The 25,000-nt window shown below is 41.6% G+C and overlaps 2 protein-coding genes across 2 annotated transcripts in view; one reads left to right on the top strand and one right to left on the bottom strand.

Annotated features, from left to right (window-relative positions):
• The window catches only part of LOC109398778 (lamin Dm0), a 79,681-nt gene that overhangs the window by 19,978 nt on the left and 34,703 nt on the right, over positions 1 to 25,000 (bottom strand). The window lies entirely within an intron of this gene.
• Positions 1 to 25,000, top strand: part of LOC134289672 (uncharacterized) — a 75,452-nt gene that overhangs the window by 23,995 nt on the left and 26,457 nt on the right. The window lies entirely within an intron of this gene.

The following is a 25,000-nucleotide window of genomic DNA, read 5'->3' as shown; positions in this document are numbered from 1 at the left end:
CCATGTCTTCTTGTACCGGTCGGATGACTCTCGAGAATTATTTTAGTCGGGTTGCTATCCGACATCCTGATGACGTGACCCGCCCACCGTAGCCTACCGATTTTCGCGGTGTGGACGATGATTGGTTCTCTCAGCAGCTGATGCAGGTCGTGGTTCATTTGCCTTCTCCAAGTCCCGTCTTCCATCTACACTCCGCCGTAGATGGTACGCAACACCTTCCGTTCGAAAACTCCAAGGGCGCGTTGGTCCTCTGCACGTAGGGTCCGTGTTTCGTGCCCATAGGGGACGACCGGTCTAATCAGCGTTTTGTAGATAGTTAACTTCGTGTTACGGCGAACTTTATTCGATCGTAGAGCTCTGCGGAGTCCAAAGTGAGCACGATTTCCTGCCACAATGCGCCTCTGAATTTCTCTGCTGGTGTCGTTATCGGCGGTCACCAGTGAGCCCAAGTAGAGTAATGTGGGGCAAAAGTTCGCACCTAACAGACTGCACAAAATAACTTTTAAACGAAAAGAAAATAATATCGCATAGCGCATAACGCATAACGCATAGAGCTGTGTTACGCGCTCTCCTTATCGACTCACCGTTTTGCAGCCCCACCTTGAGGAGTTCCTCCTCAAGTTCCTTCAAATATTCATCGTCGAGGATTCATCAGTCCGTGTAGAATTCGTCCTGTCATTCACCTATTAGGAAACACTGAAACTTTGTAGGCGTACCTCCACTTTCGCTCCCGAATTTCTGCCGCTATCGAATTTTGATGGCATCGACGATGGAACTCCACGTTGGAGATCTAATTGTGAGGCCACCATACACGAATTATATACCGCAGGCATCTATTGATGAAGACCTGTAGCCGTTGAGGTTCTCCACTGATACACACCAGGTTTCACTGGCGTATAGCATCACAGATTTCACGTTCGAGTTGAAAATTCGGATTTTGGTGCGACGACTAATCTGGTTTTATCCATACATTTCTTAAACTCGCAAAAGCAGCCCTCGCCTTCTTGATCCATGAACCTTTGTCGATCTTGGTGCCGCCATCGACCGCCATTTGGCTACCGAGATATTGGAAGCTTTCAACATTCTCCATTGATTGCCCAGCTACCGTAAATCTGGAAGGGTTGACCGTGTTTACATCCAACGATTTGGTCTTGTTGACGTTGATGATAAGACCTGCCACTGAGGAGCGATTGGCAAGATCATCGAGCTTGCTCTGCATACAAGAGCGCCGTTGAGCTAGGAGAGCAACGTCATCAGCCAATTCTAAGTCATTTAGGTGCTCCATGGTAATGGACTGTCATGCCACAGCAATCCACGATTTGGTTCACGGTCAATCGCACCTACCAGGATCTCGTCGATTGCGATGAGGAACAGTAGCGGTGATAGTATACAAACATCCTTGCCTCACTCCAGCAGAGACCCGGTTGGGATCGGACAAAACACCGTTGTGTAGTACTCTGCGCGAAAATGCTTTGTACTGTGCTTCAACGAGGCCGAGGACTTTCTCAGGGAGACCATTGCGTCTAAGGGCTTCCCACATGTTTCCGTGATTGAGACGGTCGAAAGTTTTTTCGTAATCTAAGAACACCAGGTAGAGAGACTTTCGGAATTCATTGCTGCCGTCGACGGAGAGTTGCGTCAATCTTCTCCTGTATCCGGTTAAGGATCACTTTGCAGAGGACTTTGAGAACGATACACAGTAAACATGATGCCCGTAAATTATCGCATACAATCAGGTCATTCTTTTTGGTTACTTTTATTGAGACGCCTTGCAGCCAGCCGGCCGAAAATGTCGTGGTTTCCTATATGTTGCAGAATAATTGATGCAGTAGTTGTGCGGGTACTTCGGGGTCAGCTTTGAGCATCTCAGCTGATATGCGATCGACCCCTGGGGCCCTGTTCGATTTCATGCTACGAATGGCTGTTTCTATCACCTGCACTGATGGAGCTTCGGTGTTGACATGGGTAATGCGTCGAACCCTTGGCGGATCATGGTGAGGTGTTGATGGCGTGGCCTTGGACACTTGAAAAAGGTTTCCAAAGTGCTCGAACCAGCGTTTCAACTGGTCAGCCGGGTCGGTCAGTAACTGTCCAGACGTGTCTTTCACGGGCATCGTAGCATGCATCTTAGTCTTACTAAGGCGACGTGAAACATCGTAGAGGAGACTGATGTCGCCGATGTTTGAGGCTTTCTTACCTTCGTCGGCTAGGGAGTCCGCCCACGCCCTTTTGTCCCGTCTACATGAGCGTTTTACTTCCTTCTCGAGCGCCGAATAGCGCTGACGGGCTACAGCTTTGGCACCTCGTGTTTTCGCTCGCTCTATCGCGGCTTTGGCGTTCCTTCGCTCCTCTATCTTCTTCCAGGTATCATCTGTGATCCACTGCTTTCTCCGGGTGTGTAGCTAACCCAAATTATTTTCGCCAATGGCGATGATGGCGTTCTTGATGGCGCTCCATTGATCTTCTACGCTGCGCCACCAGCTGGAATATCTGCAGCACGGTTCACTAGCTCCTCGACGAAGGACCTTTTCACCGCAGCGTCTTCCAGTCGGCGTGTTTTGAACTGGCGCCCGATTTCCTTCTTCTGTCGCTGGGTCCTAGCAATGCGCAGTCGGATCTCTTGCCGATTTGGAGATGATGGTCGGACGCAATGTCGGTGCTACGTTTGTTCCGCACATCAAGAAAGCTCATTCTCCATTTTCGGCTGATGTAGATGTGGTCGCCATCACGGGAAACCCATGTCACTTAGTGCACTAAGCAATATTCCCATAGTTTTTCTATGGAGATCTTTAAGGACTTCCTCCAAAACTTCTGTAGTTCCGTAGTACTGTATAATTTTTCAAATTGTTTACCATGGATCTTCCTCAGGTTGCTCATAGTGTTCATCCTTGGGTTTCTCCATGAGTTCTTCTAGGGATTCTTTTGGAGTTCTTTCAAAAAATCCTCCAAGTAGTTTTTTTCGTGTTCCCTAAGGTATGTATTGTGCAGTTCCCCAAGAAATCTTCCTTGAGTCTATGCTGGAGTTCTTGATTTCAGAAGTTGTTTCGCGTATTCTTCTCGAGGTTTCTGTAGTGGGTTACTTTCTCTAAAGTTTCTTTTCGGGTTCCCTAATGGATTCCGATTTTATTCGCTCCAGGTATTCCTTATTAAGTTTCAACAGGAATTTCCTCTGAAGCCCTTCCACATAGAAGAATCCGTTCCTTCTCGAATTTCTCACATTGTTTTTTTCGGTCATGAATAATGCTTATGCAACATTTGAGATAAATCAAAAAATGCAAGAAAAAATCGATCATCGAATTCAAATGGAAATGTTCTATATCAGTATAATACTGTCGCCATCAGAAACACTTTTAAAACGTGATATTTGTTAAAGTTTGTTCGAAAACTTTTCATAGATAAAAATAGCGTGTTGGAATCTTCAGCAAAGTTGGAGAAAATTACATAATATGAAAACTTGCCCAACAAACTTGGGTTCAATCTGCTTAACATACACGGTGTTCAATAAGTTCGGATACACAGTAAAATTCAATTTATTTCCCATCTGTAATTCAGATTTTCAAAGTGAATGTATTAATTGAAAGCTCACATAATACTGAACAAATACAGTATATGTTTTGAAACAAACTGTCCTTTATCCTTTTGTAATAATTGCAAATGTGTCTCAAGATCCTTTCAGCCGGCACGCACGTCTGTCATTGGTATTTCGTCTAGTTTTTATTGAGTAATGGTGTTAAGTTAAATCAAATTAGGTTGTTGTCCTCAGCATTAGTGGTAGCAACTATGGCCATACGAAATAATCTATAAAATTCAGATTGGGTGAAGTACGGACTCATTTTATTTTGATCTTTAAAATTGCTGAAATTGCCGCTGTACCTGTTTTAATGATTTTTGTTTTGTCAAAAAGCAAGGCTGCGTTATATCTCAGTTAAATCTATCATTATCTTTTCCAAAACTTGATTATATCCCTATTGTGGCAAATTTTAACCAAAATTGGCTTTATATAATGTATTTATGCCTTTTTCATAGATTTAAGCACATTTTGACTAAACTTGAAAATTTATCACCATATCATCACTGAAATAGCAGTGTAAAGCTTTTGTCTATTAATTTAGTTATTCTAATTTAGTATAGTGAGATGTAAACTCAAAAGTCAACGTTTTAGACTTCTGTAGCTTGAGCAACTTATCGAAAATTATTCCAGCGTGCCGGAACTAACAAACTTTAGATACATCTAAGGCTTATAAAAACAAAGTAGAAAAAGACTTTATTCAAAACCATATGCTATATTTGATCAGTGTTATATGACCTTTCAACAAATACATTTACTTTGAAAATTTGAATTACAGATGTGAAATTAATTCAAGTTATATGGTGTATCCGAACTTATTGAACACCCTGTATATCATAATATGTATTTCTTTTGAAAACGGTATTGTTGTAGCTTCAAAGATTTTTGAAATATTAGAGCTAAAAATGATCACATATTTCAAATTTTTGTCATATCTACTGAGGAAAACTTGTCCAAGATTGTCCAACGGAATATGCAAGAGAAATATAATAGGCATTATGTAGTGCCTACGCTCAATACAAATTTTCAAACTTGTGTATGGACAAATGTCTACGAGAAGGGAAGGGATAGTTTTGAGGGGGCCAAAATTTGGTATACGTGGTTTATGAACGTTCCATACATCTTCATCAAAGATGCTTAACCTATAAAAATGTTTCGGGTGCAAAAACATGGATTGTGGCATTTTTTTAACGCAAATTTTAGAACAACTTCAAAATGCTTCCAAAAATTGCTGTTTTCAGGAGGCACATGTATTTTGTCGTGCAGAAGAATTTGGTAAAAAATTTGAAAAATTTCCAAAAATGTCAAGAAAAAAAACATAATCAAAATACTGATTTAAAAGTACCAAAGTACCAGATATGAAAAAAACTAGTTCAGATTTTTTTTTTCTTTTGAAAAAACTCTACGTCTACCACACAAAGATATTAAGACACAAAGAGTCTTGATACGATTTTTTCACTTGAGAATTTCAGAATTTCTATCACACTTCTAGGTAGATTATTCACATGAACAACACACCAATAATGTTTGAACAACTTATATGAAGACACTAAGCCTTTGCCTGTGGTACAATCCTTAGACCAGTGCCGAAAGCGCCACCAAAAGAAATTAAACCGTGGCAGCGACAAGTTTGCGTCCGTTTTACCACGTTAAAAGCAAGTCAGCATGTGATTCAAAACATAAGAGACGCAGTAATATACATGCGTGTCACCGCGCATAAATCGCGAACGGAAAGTCCAATCTGGGTCGTCTTCATTGGCGGGGCTAGCATTTTCTTTTTTCTTACTCACTCTCCTAAACATACACGAGAATGAGATAGATAGAAGAGGGGCAGCTTGCCTCCTCTTTCATCTCGCTCATTCTCCTGCATGTTTAGGAGAGTGAGTAAGAAAAAAGAAAAAGCTGGCTCCGCTAATGGTCGTCTTTGTTTTATTCTGTTATTTTTCACCCAAGAAAGATTATTAAGACTAAAACATGGAGAATTCCAGACTGTTTGAAAAGCGATTTTTCATGCATTTTGTAGTCGGCGACTTGAACTTGAAATGTCAAGAAACGCAGTAGACTAGACAAAGTTTACCGGGGACAGCTAGTTTTATTTAGGTTTGAAAAAGCTGAACGAAGCCAAAACCCCAAACTAATTTGAATTATGAACTAGAAATTTTGCTAATTTGCAATTTGTGTGGCTTTGTGGTCGTGCAGCTAGTGTAATCAAGCATTAAGTCGCACCGTGCTCAGGAGCGCGGGTTCGATTCCCGTCGCAGCTGTCAGGAAAAATTTTCGGCTGTGCCACTGGGCGTTGCACGCTAGTCCGTTGTCTAGTGTCGCGCTTCCTTCAAAAAGCGGAAAGCGCACTTTCCGTGTGTTTTTTTTTTCAATCGCTTTTTTCGAGTTTTTCCAAGAAACATTATTTTAAAACATAAGAAGCAGTGCTGAAAATGTAATTTCGATGTATCTGAATTCAATCACGTCCTGCTCATTTTAGATGCTCAACCAGAGAATATGATATATGAAAAACTTGTGCGGCTAGACCAGCTCTACAAGAAAGTCACGGAAAACCCGATCTTTTTCGAATATTTAAAATAAATGTCACGGACTACCGTCGAATAATGCCAATGATATTCATGGTCAATATCAATTGACATTTTTCGAATGTAGTCCGTGACATTTACCTTAACTATTAAAAAAAGAGCGGGTTTTCCGTGACTTTCTTGTACAGCTGGTCTAGCAGCACAAATTTTTCATATATCATATTCTCAGGTTTAGTTTAGTAAAATAAGCTATACGTAGTTGAATTTAGATATGTCGAAATGACATTTTCAGCACTGATAAGAAGTCTCGTAAAGTCATGGGAAGCAAATGGTTGGATAGATTCGTGGTACCCATTCAAATTAGATTGTTACTCTTGACCTCTGTAACGACAAGACCCACCGTTCTGGTAGCACTGCAATGGACTAGGAATCTCACTTTCCATCCGTACTCGTCTCGCAGTTGTCAAGCTGAATGACTGGCATGATAGGTAGGGAATAACAAAGCGTGCATATAGCGAAGCAAACGGAGTGATTATGTAAGGAGGAATTTGTTGATAAAACTGTGAATTCGATTGAATATTTATTAACACTATTGATTTATTCTTACATCTACTATTTACAGTGCCTTAAATCTAAAGTTTATTCTTAAATCTACCATGCATTTATGCTAAAATCTGTTATATAAAATCTAGTAAGTACGGTGATCGAAACTCTAAACGTAACCTAAAGGGTAAACTTGTTATTGCAGAACTAAAACTATATTCAGTGGAATTGAAGATACGATCCATCCTATAATTCAAATCAGTACACCAAAATTGTAAGTGTTTCACTCATATAATCAAATCAATTGAATTTGCTGAAATAAAATCCATTTTTTTAGCTTAAAGCGCACAAACCAAATAAAGTGTTGCTGTTGAGACTTGGTGACTTCTGACCCCACAAAACTTTAAGAATTTTGTACGAGGGAGAAATATGGATGGACATCACAATGCCACTGGGTTCAACTGCAAGAAGTGCCAACGACCCGATTCGGCGGATGAGCAGATGGTCGCTTGTGATTCGTGTCAGGATTGGGAGCACTTTACCTGCGCTGGGGTAGATGTGAGCATTAAGGACCAGCCGTATGTGTGCAGTGAATGCAAGCTCAAGAAAACCGGAGCCAAGCCGAAGGAATCGTTGAGACCACCGGACAAGCAGGATAAGAAGTCATCGAGAGCTTCGTCGAAGAAGGCAAACTCGAAAAACAACCCTGCTCCTTCGAGTGTCAGTTCCGCAACTCGAATGGCTATGCTGCAGGCGCAGCTGAAAATGATTGAGGATCAGGAGTTGCAGCAGGCTCGTGATTTAGAGGCGGAAGAAGAGCTAAAAAAGCGCGAAATGGAGGAAGCTCAACGTCAGCTGGAGGAAAAAAGGAAGCTACAGGAAGAGGAAAACCGCCTACGTGAGTTGAAACTACGTGAGGAAAAGGAGATTCTCGAAAAGCGGAAAATCATGAGGCAGCAATCCGCTGAGAAGAAAAGTGCGCTTTTAAAGCAGATGTCCGAATTCGGCAGCAAGTCCGGTTCAAACGTAGATTCCAACGAGAAGGTGTCATCGTGGCTGGCAAAACAAGAGGATCTACCGCCACTTCCGGCGGAGCCACTTGTACACACCAACAAGCCATTCCCCGCGTTGGCACAAACTGCAGCCATCACATCAACGCACGTTCTACCGCAATTTCCATCCAGTTCGGCGGCGCCTGGTCAGGGACCAGGACCTAGTTCCCTTGCGGCTCCGCTCATGTCAACTACTGTTCCGCCTACCTTCCAATCAAACGTGCCGACGTTGTGCACACCGTATGGCGCGAACAATGTAGCGCCGCCGCAGCATATGCCCGTTACTGTGGCGACTGAAAATCTACCGATGCATAGCAGCATTCCACCACACGTTCCATCTGCTGCACCAGCTTCAGTGCCGAATCCGCAACCATACCCGTCAGTGTTCGCTGCATCTGGTGGCGAAGTTGGTCAATCGCACCTTTACTCGTGTGGCAATCTGGCGCCACCCGAGGTCCCAGCAACTCTAAACACCAACCAGCTAGCAGCGCGACAAGTTCTGGGGAAGGAGCTGCCAAAGTTCAGTGGTCGTCCGGAGGACTGGCCACTCTTCATAACGAGCTTCGAACAATCTACGATAGCATGCGGCTATACAAACGTCGAAAATGTGATCCGCCTCAAGAAATGTCTTGATGGTAACGCGTTGGAGTCCGTGCGTAGCAAGCTGCTCCTCCCGTCCAGCGTGCCGCATGTGATTCAAACACTTCGCACTCTCTACGGACGACCCGAACTGCTGATTCGTTCGTTATTGGAAAAAATCCATCACGCTCCGACGCCTAGATATGACCGTTTGGAAACCGTGATTGAATTCGGAATAGCAGTTCAGACTCTGGTTGACCATCTAGTCGCGGCGGGCCAGAATGTCCACCTCTCTAATCCCGCACTCATGCAAGAGCTGGTGGAAAAACTGCCGGGGACGATGAGAATGGAGTGGGCTGTTTATAAGTCTCGGCTTCCGGTAGCTACGTTGCAGACTTTTGGAGAGTTCATGTCTGGGCTGGTGGCAACGGCGAGTCAGGTCTCGTTCGAGCTTCCCACACTTGATCGATCCGCAAGAAGCGACAGGGCTAAAGTGAAAAGTAAAGGCGTCGTTCAAACCCATTCGGCAGGTTCTGCTTCAACTCCATCTACTTCGATGGTCAAGACTGGAAGGCTGGTGAAACCATGTCCGTGCTGTAGTCGAGAAGGCCATAGACTAGCGGAATGCGATCGCTTCAAGCTCCTGAAGACAGACGACCGTTGGAAACTGGCAGAACAGAAGAGTCTTTGCCGTACTTGCCTCAATAACCACGGAAAGTGGCCCTGTCGGTCATGGAAAGGTTGTGAAATAGAAGGCTGTCGGCACAAACATCACACACTGCTCCATGGGGCGCCGTCAAATTCTCAGTCTACCGGAATGACAGCCAGCCACTTATCTACGGATCAGTTCTGTATGTTCAGAATCGTTCCAGTGGTGTTGCATACAAAAGGACGAAAGCTGTTCATCTTTGCCTTCATCGATGAAGGATCGTCGGAAACTCTCATCGAAGAAACAGTGGCTAAACAGTTAGACGCAACAGGGCCAACCGAACCACTGACTTTACACTGGACCGGAAGTGTCTCCCGAGAAGAATCGAACTCGCAGCGAATACAGTTGAAGATTACTGCAAAGAGCGGCGGGGCTCGTCATGACCTTCGTCATGTACGTACCGTGAGCTGCCTAGTGCTTCCGTCACAAACACTACGTTATGAGGAAATGGCTCAACGTTTCCCTCACCTACGAGGACTCCCAATCGAAGACTACACGAATGTGCAACCCAAATTGCTGATCGGACTCAACAATCTCGGCCTATGCGTCCCGAGGAAATTGCGGGAAGGAAGACCTCATGAACCGGTGGCCGTTAAGTGTCATCTTGGATGGAGTGTCTACGGTGGCGTTTCTTCTAGTGCGATTCGAAGCGTTGCTGTTAACTTTCACGCTGCCACTGCATCGGATCCTGATAAGCTTCTCAATGAACAACTTCGAGATTACTTTGCAATCGAAAGCAGCATGGTATCGCCTGGTTTCCAAACAGATTCGGAGGAGGACAAACGTGCGAGAGCTCTTTTGGAATCCACAACCCGGCGGATTGGAAACTGTTTTGAAACCGGACTACTCTGGAGGACAGACGCGGTGGATTTCCCCAACAGTTACGGCATGGCGCTACGCCGGCTTCAATCTCTGGAACGGAAGTTTCGTCAGCATCCAGATCTCGGAGACAGGGTTGCTCAGCAGATACGTAATTACGAGCAAAAAGGGTATGCACGGCAAGCTACAGAAGAAGACCTGGCGTACAACGACAACAGTCGAACGTGGTATCTTCCCTTAGGAATTGTGGTCAACCCTAAAAAACCCAACAAGCTTCGATTGATATGGGACGCAGCGGCGAAGGTTGGCGACGTGTCTTTCAACTCGAAACTCCTGAAAGGGCCGGATCTATTGACCCCGCTCCCGGCTGTACTCTCTCGGTTCCGCCAATTTCCGGTTGCGGTTGCAGGGGATATCAAAGAGATGTTCCACCAGATCAAAATACGGAAACAAGATCAACAATCTCAACGCTTCCTCTGGCGGGAACATCCATCTGAGCAACCTAGGATCTACATTATGGAAGTTGCAACATTTGGCTCAACGTGCTCCCCAGCATCGGCGCAGTTCGTGAAGAACCTCAACGCTGCAGAGTACGCCGACCAGTATCCTCGGGCTGTAGTTGCTATCCACGACAACCACTATGTGGATGATTACTTGGACAGTTTTCAGACGATCGAGGAAGCGGTCCAAGTAGTTGGGGAAGTGAAACACGTCCATGCGATGGGCGGATTTGAAATTCGTAATATGCTTTCGAACTCTGTGGAGGTACTTCGAAGAATTGAAGAGCTTCCTGGCGAAAATTCCAAGGACTTATCGTTGACGCGTGGAGAAACTACTGAATCGGTACTCGGAATGCGCTGGGTACCAACGGAGGACGCATTTACCTACACGTTTGCCCTTCGAGCCGATCTACAAGCGGTGTTGGAGGACGATCATGTGCCGACAAAGCGGGAACTCCTGAAAGTAGTGATGAGTTTGTTCGATCCACTTGGCTGTATCTCTTTCTTCTTGGTACACGGGAAGATCCTCATCCAGGATAGCTGGATTTCGAAGATTGACTGGGACGATCCAATATCCGATAGCTGCTTGGTGCGATGGAAACAGTGGACTGCGCTCTTCGATCAACTGCCGTCGCTCAGGATTCCTCGGTGCTACTTTCGGGCACCCTATCCGAATAATTTCGATAAACTACAGCTGCACGTCTTCGTAGATGCCAGTGAGTCTGCGTATTCGTGCGTGGCGTACTTCCGTCTTCCAGTCGGAGAGCAGATTCAAGTGGCTATGGTTGCCGCCAAGACAAAGGTGGCCCCTATCAATACTATCTCCATTCCACGTTTAGAGCTGAAAGCTGCCGTTCTCGGAACTCGCCTGTTGGAATCTGTAAAACAGTACCATACCATTCCGATTGAGGATTCTTTCCTATGGAGTGATTCCAAAACGGTGCTGGCGTGGATTCAATCAGAACACCGTCGCTATCACAAGTTTGTTGCAGTGCGCGTCGGAGAAATTCTGCTTTCTACGGATGCGAAGAACTGGCGATGGGTACCCTCGAAAACTAATCCAGCGGACGAGGCCACTAAATGGAAAACTGGACCGAATCTCAGCACAGACGGCCCGTGGTTTCGTGGTCCAAACTTCTTGAGGCAACACGAAACCTCTTGGCCAGCACAGCTACAAACCTTCACCACTCAAGAAGAAATACGCTCTGTGCATCTGCACCGGATTCAATGTTCTATCGTAGATCCTGCACGATTCAGCAAGTGGACGAAAATGCAGCGTACGGTCGCGTTTGTGTTGCGGTACGTTGACAATCTAAAACGGAAGGTCGATGGTCGCCAACTAGCCTACGGAATACTTAACCAAGAGGAGCTGGCGAAAGCAGAGCAGTTTCTTTGGAAAACCGCACAAGCAGAAACCTTTCCAGAGGAAATAACAGTGCTCAAACGAACCCAAGGATCTCCAGAATCACGACACTGTATAGTATCGAAATCAAGCCGCATCTACAAGCGATGGCCCTTCCTGGACGAAGATGGTGTTCTCCGTATGCGAGGTAGAATTTCTGCAGCTCCTTTCGTACAATACGAAACAAAGTATCCAGCGATCTTGCCCGAGAAGCATCCAATCACGTTTCTTCTCGTAGAGTCGTTCCACTGCCGATTTCGTCATGCGAATAGGGAAACCATTACGAACGAACTACGACAACGTTTCGACATACCCAGACTGCGAGCGCTGATTAGTCGAGTCATGCGAAGTTGTGCCTGGTGCCGAATAGCGAAGGCATCCCCAAAACCACCTGTAATGGGCCCTCTACCAGAAGCCCGTGTAACACCATTCATCCGGCCATTTACATACGTGGGACTGGACTACTTTGGCCCGGTGTTCGTGAAAGTCGGTAGGAGTCAGGCAAAGCGATGGGTGGCACTGTTCACCTGCCTTACCATCAGGGCGGTGCACCTCGAAGTGGTGCATAGCCTCAACGCTGTATCCTGCATCATGGCTATTCGTCGATTTGTATCTCGACGAGGTACCCCTGCTGAATTCCACACCGATAACGGAACCTGCTTTCAAGCCGCAAGCAAGGAGTTGGCCAGCGAGATAAAGTCTCGGAATGAGGAGATAGCTCTCACGTTCACCAGTGCGCAGACAAAATGGTGTTTCATTCCACCTTCTGCACCCCACATGGGCGGGGCGTGGGAACGTCTTGTGCGTTCGGTGAAGGCAGCGGTTGGGACAATACTAGACGCTCCTCGACGACCAGATGACGAAACTCTGGAGACCGTTCTGTTTGAAGCAGAGGCTATGATCAACTGTAGACCTTTAACCTACGTGCCTTTGGAGTCAGCGGACGAAGAATCTATCACCCCGAATCATTTTCTGCTTGGTAGCTCCAACGGAGTGAGAATTCGACCCACGGAACCTGTCCCAGAACATGCGACGTTAAGGAGTAACTGGAAACTTGCTCAACACATCACCGATCAACTGTGGCGCAGGTGGATCAAAGAGTTTCTGCCTGTAATCGCCCGCAGGTCTAAATGGCATGAGGAAGCAAAGGATCTACAAGTAGGTGACTTAGTTTTAACAGTGAATGGAACTTTGAGGAACCAGTGGATTCGGGGCCGCATCATTCAGGTCTTTCCTGGAAAAGACGGCAGAGTTCGTCAAGCTCTCGTGAAAACAGCGACAGGAGTACTGAAAAGAGCAGCGGTTAAACTTGCTGTTCTTGACGTTATAGAGCAGTGTAAACCAGGTGACGATCCTCTCGAGACTTCAACCTTTCACCATGGTTTACGGGAGGGGGTATGTAACGACAAGACCCACCGTTCTGGTAGCACTGCAATGGACTAGGAATCTCACTTTCCATCCGTACTCGTCTCGCAGTTGTCAAGCTGAATGACTGGCATGATAGGTAGGGAATAACAAAGCGTGCATATAGCGAAGCAAACGGAGTGATTATGTAAGGAGGAATTTGTTGATAAAACTGTGAATTCGATTGAATATTTATTAACACTATTGATTTATTCTTACATCTACTATTTACAGTGCCTTAAATCTAAAGTTTATTCTTAAATCTACCATGCATTTATGCTAAAATCTGTTATATAAAATCTAGTAAGTACGGTGATCGAAACTCTAAACGTAACCTAAAGGGTAAACTTGTTATTGCAGAACTAAAACTATATTCAGTGGAATTGAAGATACGATCCATCCTATAATTCAAATCAGTACACCAAAATTGTAAGTGTTTCACTCATATAATCAAATCAATTGAATTTGCTGAAATAAAATCCATTTTTTTAGCTTAAAGCGCACAAACCAAATAAAGTGTTGCTGTTGAGACTTGGTGACTTCTGACCCCACAACCTCGAAAACAAATTTCAAATGTCACGAACTTCACCATTGTAACACACAAGAGCAGCCACGCGAATCACAAGGCAAACAAACCAAAACAAAACTCCCATAATTGGGTCATTTGTGGAACAAAAATAAAACATCAACCGTAGAATAAGCTTAGAGTGTCTCAAAACTAATAAAGTGACATTGACAGTTTTAAGAATGTGACCTAAGTGGTGAACAAGCAGGTACGCAGAAAGAGTATGATATGTCCAAGAAATTTTGCAATAGAAATTTAAAAGATGAATGAAAAAACTAAAATAAAAAGTTTTAATGATCTATTCAATCCAGAGGATAACTCTTAGTCTCAAGCAATCGTCTCATTGATTCCTGGTGTTAGTGGGAGTGATTTTCCGATACTAGAGTAGTTGCTACTCAGCGAAGCACGAACTGAAACTTTTGATTCGAAGACTCTAATTGCACTAGTTTACAGCATTTTTGAACTCCGTAAACTGATTATCGTTTTTGGTGTTGAATCATGCCCTGAGTTCGAAAACGCGAAGGAAAAAAATTACAGTAACTGGAAACTTTATCGACTTTCCATACAAGGTTGGTGATTTGAAATCGATTTTTGTTCTATTTTAAGCAAAGTTGCTCACTTCATTCATCTTATACTCCGTAATCAATGCTCCGATTGAGCTGGTTTTTTTTACTGTAACTCGGCTACATATGATATATCAAATGTACGTTGAGAAAGAATTTTTAAATTGTTTTTTTTTATTGAAAAAAATACATTTCTTCATATATTTTTGGAAATATTGTTAAAATTTAAGCAGAACGTCCCTTAAACTAGCCTATATCTTGAATTACATCAATCTGCCGCAAAACCTGCATTTAGAAGATCGAAAGGTATTATATTCAGATTTTAATTTAGGGTAAAAGATTTAAAATTAGTAGAACAAATCGCAAAATATTTTAATTTTAGTAAATTCCATATTTAAAAAAAAAGTAAAACTCGATATTGAACTAAAACTCAAAAACTGATCCACTTAAAATTTTTTGAAGCACGGTTTCGGAATCAGCCCTAAATTGTGCTTAAAAAGCTTTGGTCGTTGACAGAAGTTCACGACTTTCGTTTTATTTTGTAAACTAGTGTTGTGGAAGGACCAAGCTCATTTTTCGACAATTTTTTTTTTAATTTTGAAACACCCTAACAAACATACTTCAACCAACTCGAATTATGCGAAACGAGCGAAATCATAATAAAACTGATAATATGCTCTGTTGGTTCGTACTGATACGCAGCTCACTTACTTACAGACGCATGCACTTCCTCTAGACTGCTGCCGCGACCATCAACGCAACGTTGGTTGACGATTACAATCCGAGGTCAGCCGGGGCAGTCAACCAGATCCAGATGCGTGTATACGTACAGAACAAGAATAACCATTCGTTCCACCAAGTCAAGAACTTGGAAACAATCGCACGCGATTGAGGTCTAGCATGACATTTCATTTTCATGAATTGCGTGTTCTCAACAGCATTGGCTCTTACCATGTGCCTGAGAAGTACTGGAAGAAATTGCCGTTTTTATTTGCAAGCTGTGATTGTGATAAGAGACGTATAGTTGATTAGAGAGTAAACATCTCATTGTAAAGGCGATCAGTGTCTCGATCGCTCGACACTTACAGTGCGCAGATGTAAGGAAATAGAGTCAACAAAAATAGGGTCGCCGACAATAACAAGCCCAGATTATGCGCATTTCTCCGATCGCGCAATCACTCACTCTTGACCGGAGACCTCGACCGAAGCGTCTGGATATGTGTAGAAGCCTCGTGTCGCTGAAGTGGCGTCACAGACATTTCAATTATAATATATTCATAATTCAACCTCTCAAAAATTCGTTATGAAATGCAAACTAAATTTCTCCGAAGTCGGTGAATTTCCTGCTGGCTTTCTTCGAAGGTTTATGCAACCGCCCCGCCACACATCTGCGATCGATGATGGTCCACAAAACTATCTGTTGACCTTTTTTTTCTGCACCCAACCCCAATGAATCACTCCGCGCTACGGTATTGTTGTTGAAGCTGCGCGGCGAGGATTCGGAATGCGTCATTACGACAAAGCGACCGGTTGTTCGTTGATCTTTCACTGAAGCCCAACGCAGACGACAGACAGACAGAAAGACAGCGCACATTTCACTTTCGCTTTCCGTGTGCTCTTCACGGTTCCACATACCTATCAACCGCGAAACGAATCCCGAGCACCCCGGCAGCGCCAGCCAGCGGTTTCCCCGAATCGAGTTTTTAAAATGTCACACCAAGTAGGACAGCAACTTCATTGTCACGGACGATATTTCTGTTGTTGTCTTTCTTACCATTCGGTTGAAATGTAGCTAACCTCGGTAATCGCGGAAACGTGTCTAAGGTAATTGGTGTTGTTTTGCTCCGTTGCAGAAATCTGAGGGGGAAGTGACGCCGTATATCAAACCGACGACGCCGCACGAGGTGAGGACCAGAATAAGTAATATCGCGCAGAGCAAGGAAAACTTGAACAAAGCACAACAAAATCGTCAACGAACGGGGAAAACGATCCGGACCCCCCCTCGTTAACGGAATGATTCCAACCAAGGACGGCGAGTAAAGGATTTCAAGAAATCATACATCCGAGACATCCATACTGGCGGTTGGCTGTGGGTGGCATTTGGAAATAATTTAACAGGTGAGTAAATTTAGATTCAAGTAGTGCGCACAAACATATGAAACACCGTTCCAAGTGTTCAACCGGCGTGTTATTCTCAAAGCAAACAAATAGAACAAATCAAAATGTTGGACACTTGTGGACGCGGTAGTCCTCCAGTTAAGTTATTCTTTGGATTCTATTGACTGGAAAGAAAATGGCTTTTGGACTAAAGCGATCAGGGTGGAACTGAAAAGTATGTCTTAACATTGTGGATTTATTTTAATACATTTTAGCTCTAAAACAATTATTCCCAACTTTCAATATCCGCCTTCCGTACCTATGTACACCACAACCTCAACGAACGTGTGCGTCGAAGTGCTGCTTCCACCTTTCAGCCCACACGGCAAAAGTTCTTTCTTTTTTACCAATGCTCAATTTGGCCCACAGTGCTAAACAAGGTTCAAGTTCTAGCGGGATTCCGTTTTTATAAGGGTAAATACAGAATAGCACTGATAGTCTGTCAGTAATCTTATCAGGCACAACAACGCGATTTAACGTATACTTTTCCAAAATATTTCGAAAAAATAAAATAAAAGAATATTCTTTAAATAAAAAGAAAATCGCGTTAAGGCGAAACTGGAAGCATTTTCTCACTTTTTGGTTTTTGAATTTTTATTAAATAACGAAGCAATATTTTCAAAATCGGTTTTCGTACACATGTAGAGTATGGATCAGGGTATCTTCTGAATTTTTTTTTTTTTTTTTTGGTGAAGAAAATGTTTTTCGTTTTTGCAGAAACCATTTTTGAATAAAATTTCACAAAAAAATGGTTTCTGCAAAAATGGAAAACATTTTCTACCACAAAAAAATTCAGAAGATACCCTAATCCATACTCTACATGTGTACGAAAACCGATTTTGAAAATATTGCTTCGTTATTTAATGAAAAATCAAAAACCAAAAAAATTAAAAAATGCTTCCAGTTTCACCTTAAGTACTGTTCTTTTGAATTCCACTAAGAATTTGCATCCTTTGACAGATTTCGACCTCAACTGTAAGATCGTCTTCAGTGTCTTATCTTGTACTTGACTATTTGCAACCTGCTCGTTTTTGTTTTAAATCGCACCTGAAATACTAAGATTATGTTTTGTGAAAATAAAATTAAAAAAAATACTGTTTCACGGTACAGGTCGGAATTGAGTATCCGGAGTTGGGTATTAAAGCTTTTCAAACACTTAATATATTATATCTGGCGAATGGAAAGCTGATCTTTTGACAGATAACTAATTGTTATCTAAGTTGACATGATAAAATGTCCAAATGACAGATTTATGCAGATCCCGACTCAAGATAATATGCCTGGTTTAGACGTTGCAAGTGACTTGATTCAAGTCAATGGAAAATGTCCATTCGAATGCGAATTAAACGTGTAACCACCACCATTCATCTCATTTGATCAACTCACTTGACATGAACGAAAATTGAACATATTGAACTTTTTCATTCAAATCAAAAGAAATCATCTCACTTGCCCCGTCAAAAACGAGATTCATGTGAGTTCAATTCAAATCATCTGTCAAAAGAGTTGAATTCAATTCAGTCATGCCATTTGCCCAGTCTAAACACATCATTCTATTGGATTGAACATGTTTGAGAAGTTAGCAAGTGAAATGCTCGTTTCAGTTGAACAATGTAAACCAGGCAATACACGATAAAAATTCTGCACCCTCGATTCAAGGGAAAAATCCCTCAACTATTCAACATCCCAATGAACATGATCGGAAATGCTTTACCTTTGAATTCGCAAGGCTGTCAGTGTTGACTTGAGAATCAAAACAAACCTACCGGAGAAATCAATTAAAAATCACTTCGATTTTCACCACCGTAAAAAGCAGTACGATCCAAAATGAAAAGCTGTTGATTTGATAATGAGTGCTATGGCCATGAAATTAAATATAGATGACAGGTGGTAGAAAGTGTTTTGCTTTGATTCGCACCTCTCTAACAGATGTGAAGTAGTGTAGTGGTAGAACAGACACTGGCGTAGCCACGGGGGGGGGGGTGTAAGGGTAACCCCCCCCCCAGAGCCAAAATTGTTGGAACAAATTTTCAGTATAAAGCGCTTTGCGACGAAAAAATTTTTCGGCTGCGCCGCTATTTTCCAAATGCACATACAATTACTCATAACATTTTGTAAAATGTAAGTGTCAAATCATAAAAGGTATCATTGACCGTTGAAAACCCCTCCCAAAGACAATTTCTGGCTACGCCACTGAGAACAGATGATCATGGTTCTCAAGGTCCTGGCATCGCATCTGGGTGCGGGGGCATGCTTTTTTTAATACTTAATTTGAAATCAAAACATTCTCAACAACGAATTGCAGTGAAGTTCTATTAATATTGAAGAGGCATTTGATGTTCTTTTCCAACTTATATTCAATTGATATCGAATGTATTGAACAGTAGAGCGAATCCAAGTGCCAATCAGTTTATATCAGCGTGCAGAATTTTTACCGTGTAGTGTCCGAACTGTATTCGTTTGGACTTTTGTCAGCAAAACACGGGTTGACGACCTTACCTTACCTTATAGACATGGGCGTAGCCAGAGGTGGTCAGGGGGAGCCGTGGCCAGGGGGTGGTGACATAGTTTTTCTTTTTATTCCACGCAACTCAAGATTATCATAGTTCCAAAAATAGTTTCTCAAGAAATAAACTATTCCAATAATTTAGAATTTTGTCTAGTATTTCAAGCACTACTTCAATTTCATCACAGAATTTATCCAAATATCAAGCTTGGTTAAATGGCTAAATTTTGGAAATTTATTCATGGAATAGACAAACAACATGCTAAGTTTTCCGGATAAGCCGGAACTGGTTCCGGTAGGTGAAAAGAAGGAGTTTCCAGAACCATATGCTGCTATAGAGTGTAGTAGCTCAAATTTTCACTAGTACCTATACAATTAAACCCTTTATAAGGCAGTGGCAACTATATTGCCACCAAATGTTTGTATAATTTCCTGTTTTATAACAATTTATTTCGAACTTCTTTTTTGGTTTATGCAAAATTGGGAGTATTTACAAGGCCTGGTATTTTTTTGGTACTAAACAAAGCTTAAACAACAATTTGGGAGTTGCTTGTAGTCTCAAAAATGGCTAAATTTGACCGCGTGAAGAAATTTAGCTCAAACTTATTGTAAAACTGTCGATTTGGTAAATATTTCAAGAAATAATCAAATTATGGGTTGACACTAGGGTTGACATGAGCTGAACTACACAGTTTATATTATGAGTTAAGCCCTAATCCACTCTAAAATCTCTTTTCCAACTTTTTGTCGAAGTCAAAAGAAGAAAACTACCCTAAACGGGCAGTGTCAAGAATATTGCCACCAGCGCTGGTGGCCTAAACGGGCAACTATATTGCCACCTAGATTTAGTTTCTTTCAAACAAAAGATGTTTTGTACAAGTAATCATGTATATAATCATTTCCATAATAGTATGCGTTGACAACTCTTCTAGTTTTCTCGGCCTTATAAAGGGTTAAACAAACGTCATGCTAAGAGCAAAAAACCTGGGATGAGTTCATCCAGGACACTTTCAGAAATCTATCCAGGTATTTCATCAGGAATTTCTCCAGGGATTCCTTCAGGAGTTTTTCAAGAGACTTCTACGGGAAATCTTCTTCGTTATTTTTTTTCATGGACGTGTTGTGGGATTCCGATAGTGATTGTTTCAAGGTTTGTTCCAAGAAATGCTCCAATAATTCTTCCCACAATTTCTTCAGATTTTTTACAGCTACTTCTGCAAGGATGTAAGGACGAATTCCTCCAGGAATTTTCCCATGATTCCAGCATGGATTCCTCCGGAGATTCCTTACTGTAGTGGTTTTTTTTTCAGGGGTTTGCATAGGAATTCTTTCAGGAATTACTACAGAAGAATTTCTGGATATTCTAGAATTTTTCAAGAAATATCTATAACAACATTGCCAAAAATTGATCTAGGCATACGATCGCCAATTTAAATTAATTACTTGGATTCTTACGACTTGTGCACGGGAAAAAACACTCCGGAAACCATGACGAAAAAGTCGTGAAATCATATAATATGCTACTTTATTATATCATGATTACGAGTCATGATATCATGGCGATAACGACGATTATCATAAATATTTCTTACTCTATTCATAAAAAAAACCCTTGGTTGCCAAAGACGTTATGACAAACCTTCTGTTGTTAACATTTACCAATAATTATGACACTGGGTCATAAAACTATGCTGCTGAATCATAAAACCATAAAACAGCGGCATGACTCCATGAACTGGTGCGAGCTTTGTAATTTTTAAACAAACCTGTGTGTGAAGCCATTTATTTTCTCATGTCCATTTGGTTTGATTCTGTTTCGTGGTTCGACAAAGTATGCTTTAAATTTTAAAACTTACAATTAGGCTGACACAAATTTAATTTTGACTTTTTGTCTCCTCCCCCTCCCTTAAAAAATTTTGGCTGGATTTTGCATTTTGAGGGGGCAGACAAAAAATATTAACCAAAATATCGGGTTTTGCTAGAAACACTTTAACAATTCCGAAGAGTTTTTAATATTTTTTAGATTAAATCTGGCGTTCGATTTGAATAGGTCGAATGTTTGCTGAGATTCCTATGTTGATAGGACCTATTCAAATCGAACGCCAGAAATGCTTTATTATTTTTTTAACCCACAAGCCCTACAACCCCCCCCCCCCCCCCCACAAACAGCCAAAGAGTGGTAGGACAATAAGTGGAATAAATATTTGTAACGGTTTTATATTAAAATTAAAACTGATTAATTTTTCAAAACTATACTGTGCTTCAAGTGAAAAGTCCTTTTGTTTTGTATGCAGAATTAATAATTCCCAGGAAAGATATTTTTTCTTCATCTACTATGACGGCGCCTAATTCAGTTCACTTATGTGGGGAACAAAATTCCTTTCGCACTATTCAAAATAAATAAGATCTACCAAAAATTGATTGGAATTAGCGGCTACAGTATATTGGGTTTCTCATCAATGTTTCGAATAGGTACTGTGATAATTCGAAAATTTACTGAATTATTATTTACCAGCTACATTTTACCAAAGAATAAAAATAGAAAAAATGCCCTCTCTTACCTTTTTCTATGCAAACGTCAAGCGACAAGACAAGTGATGCTCTCTAAGCGTATCAAGGTGGAAGTTCTATGTAACAGTGTTCGTGATTTGTCATAAGAGAAGGTGGTGTGCGTATGTTTTGGTATCCGCATACAATCCGTAACGCACACTAGCGCACGAAGGTTGAACTTTCATCCGCAGATAGCACTGCGGTAGTGTCCTCTCCGGCATCAGCGGAGAGGGCATTCCTGATATTCTTATTCTTTGATTTTACACTAATCAGACTGATTTCGATTAACTGTTGCGTAGGAGACGGCTCTGTCATGAACTCAATCGAACTTGTGTACGTTGGCCGCTGCGAAATCTTGTGCGAAATTCGACTGTTATAATAATGAATTTCGGTCGATTCTAAATGGGTGCAAATGTCGCAATATCAAAGCTAATCTAGTTTAACAGATTGCAGCTAATTTTTATTTAATTAAAAGCGGTTTCCACATGTTTGGCGATGGAACCGCTATCGTGTATGATCAGAATAAATGTCATAAATAAGCTTCATGATTTCATAATTTTTCGTCATGGTTCTAGAATACATGTGGCATGATATTATGGCTCAGTTTACCATTTTTTGCCGATGGAACCAAATTGATAAACTAGTTGCATAAGGCTCAATAAATTTATGTTTCATAAAGTTTCGTCATGATTCTAGAGCACATGCGGCATGATTTCATTTATTATTTTAGCACTAAATAGAGGACGCGCAACGTCGAAGCTATGTTATGGCATAACGAGTCATAATATCAATAATACAATTTTTATGGTATATTTTTGTAATATATAACTACACATTTATCGTCCAATCATGATGCATTTTGCCAGTTTCGGGTTCCGGATTTTTACTCGTGTGCACACTTAAACCACAGACAAACCACAGACCACAGACAGTCTGTGCTTAAACCATGTTCTACTGCGCTGGACCGAGTATGGAGTTCTAAGATACTGCAACTCCTTTGCTCAGGACATTTTTTGCGGGTGCACGATGTTAGGCATGAAGGCATCAGGCAGAAAAACGTTAGACATATGTAGGATAGGCATAATGGACGACAGGCATAATGGATGTTAGGTATAATGGACAATAGGCATAATTTACCATTCTTTAAAAAGCTCATTATGCCTAACATCTGTTATGCCTTAAGTCTTAATGCCTGACGTACTGCATACCTAACGTGCTCATGCCAAATGTCCTTATGCCTAATCAGGCCAAACATTTCAATAGGTCCTATCTGCATTTGAGAGGCTCTTGTTTACTTTCTCTTCCAATTATTGCAATGTACACTATTCAACTATTTTTGTAGTATAAATCAAAAGACGATTGTTTTGACCATCGTTCAATGCAAGAAGGCAATCAAAATACAAATAAACAGCTGAAATATTTACGAAAGAGAGAGAAACCAAAGAGAGCCTCTCTTCTGCAGATTGGACCTTTAGACATGTTTGGCCTGTAATGAGCCTCTGCACGAATTTGCCCTGTCCTGCTCACTCCCACAGAACATTTGAAAACAGCGCGCACAGTAAAAGTCAAATTTGACTTTTACTGTGCGCGTTGTTTTTAAATTTTCTGTGGGAGTGAGCAGTACGCCAGATTCGTGCAGAGGCTCATTGTAATGTCTTTATCTGATAGTCTTTATGCCTAAGGCTGTGCACATAGTGGGTAAGGTGAGATGCGATCGGATGCGATAAGTTATGAGATGAGAAGAGGGATGTTTGATAGGCCATAGTGCATGAGGTTTTCAATGAGGGTGCGCATGTTGTTTTCACATCCTTTTTCGCCTATTTCGTGTGCATCAACGACTCGCGTGATTTGATCGATGAAGTCGCTTGTATGTTGAAGCGCTTCTTTGGATGTGGGTAGCGAGGTGGGTAGTGAAATGCTCGTTTCGTCTATAAGAGCGGAAAGATAAAACGCACCCGCTTTTTGTTTTGCGCGAGCCGTATTTTTTTTTTTGCTAGAGCTTAGTCAGTTCTGATCCTGTTGCAATAGCAAAAACCGACCAGTTCAAAAAACAAATCTGGTGTAACTGTACAAGATTGAGATTACTGAATTAATTATTTGAGAAAAGAATGTATTTAGTTCACCACTGGACTATCGCATTAGTTTTCACGAGTGCGAAAACGCTAATAAAAGTGCGCGATTGCATCAAATCAACTCGGTGTCTTCAGAGCTTGTTCTCCATTGATTGACGAAATAATGCGCCAAAGACATCAACCTGATTTGATGCAATCGCGCACTTTTATTTACGTTTTCGCACTTATAAAGTCGCAGTTCGCAGTCCAGTAGTGAACTAAATGCGGTATATAAAATGTAATTATATCCGCGTGAGCGATATCTTTATGTATACTTACTTTCCGGACTGAGCTGTCTGAGTGTTGATTTCAATTTAAATCAATATGAGACTGTTATACTGATTTTCGGCATTAAAACATTACTTGATTGTGCTGGCCTCGGTAAAAAGAAACAAAAATTCGGCAAGTATGTATTAGTTAAGGGTATAGGTTTCTTTATTACAAAATTTTCGGCGATATCTACGAGAAAAGATGTCTGTAATAAGCAGGCTTGTCCGCTTTGAGCGCATGAAAATTCTGCTCTTTGGATTTACACCATCAAGCACATCATATTGCTGACTGCACCCCAAATGGAGGAATAAGTGCACCGAAGACGTCGAGACGATCCGAGGCAAATGTGCACTTTTATCACACTTTTTAGACGCATCAAAAAAAGTGTGATGGTCCAATTTGTGATGTAGTCTGCAATAAATTAGAAATCTTTTCATCTTATCAGATAGAAGGATGTTGAAATATTGTAAATGTCATTTCGAACTGTCAAAAAACCGCACCGCAGAGCACACGGAGCGCGCAAAGAGATTTTCACCCAGGTGAAAACACTCTAGTAAATTTCACTTTGAACGGCCCGTGCGGCGCTGCGGTGCGGTTTTTTTTTTGACAGTTCGAAATGACATTTACAATATTTCAACATCTTTCTATCTAATAAGATAAAAAGATTTCTAATTTATTAAGTGCTTGATGGTGTAAATCCAAAGAGCAGAATTTTCATGCACTCAGTGCGGACAAGCCTGCAATAAGTACAATGACCCCACACCGATGAATCACCTTAATTTTGTACACTATTTATGAATCACCGTGTTAATCAAATGAGTGATCCAAAATCTGTGGTAATTTTTGCCGATTCATAAATTGTGGGGTCACAATATTACACAATATTCATCATATATTAGGTAAAAGAGTATCAATCGAGAGAATCAATCACACCATTTTCATTAAGGGATCTAGTATAGCCTGACAAAGAAAAAAGCAGAACCTTTTAATCAGAATCCTTTCAGCAATTAAGGTGAATACCATAAAACCATAAACTTTCTAACTTGCACATGAATAACATGCACTGAACAAACGACCATATCAAACATTGGAACAGAGAAACCTAAAATGTTTTCTTATACAAACAAAACAATGCTGTAAAAAAACAAACAAAATTATGCTGTAAAAAAACTTA

This window comes from Aedes albopictus, chromosome 3 (assembly GCF_035046485.1).
Source record: "Aedes albopictus strain Foshan chromosome 3, AalbF5, whole genome shotgun sequence".
Classification (NCBI taxonomy): domain Eukaryota; kingdom Metazoa; phylum Arthropoda; class Insecta; order Diptera; family Culicidae; genus Aedes; species Aedes albopictus.
The sequence above is the reverse complement of the archived record's forward strand: the minus strand, read 5'-3'. Positions and strand labels throughout refer to the sequence as shown.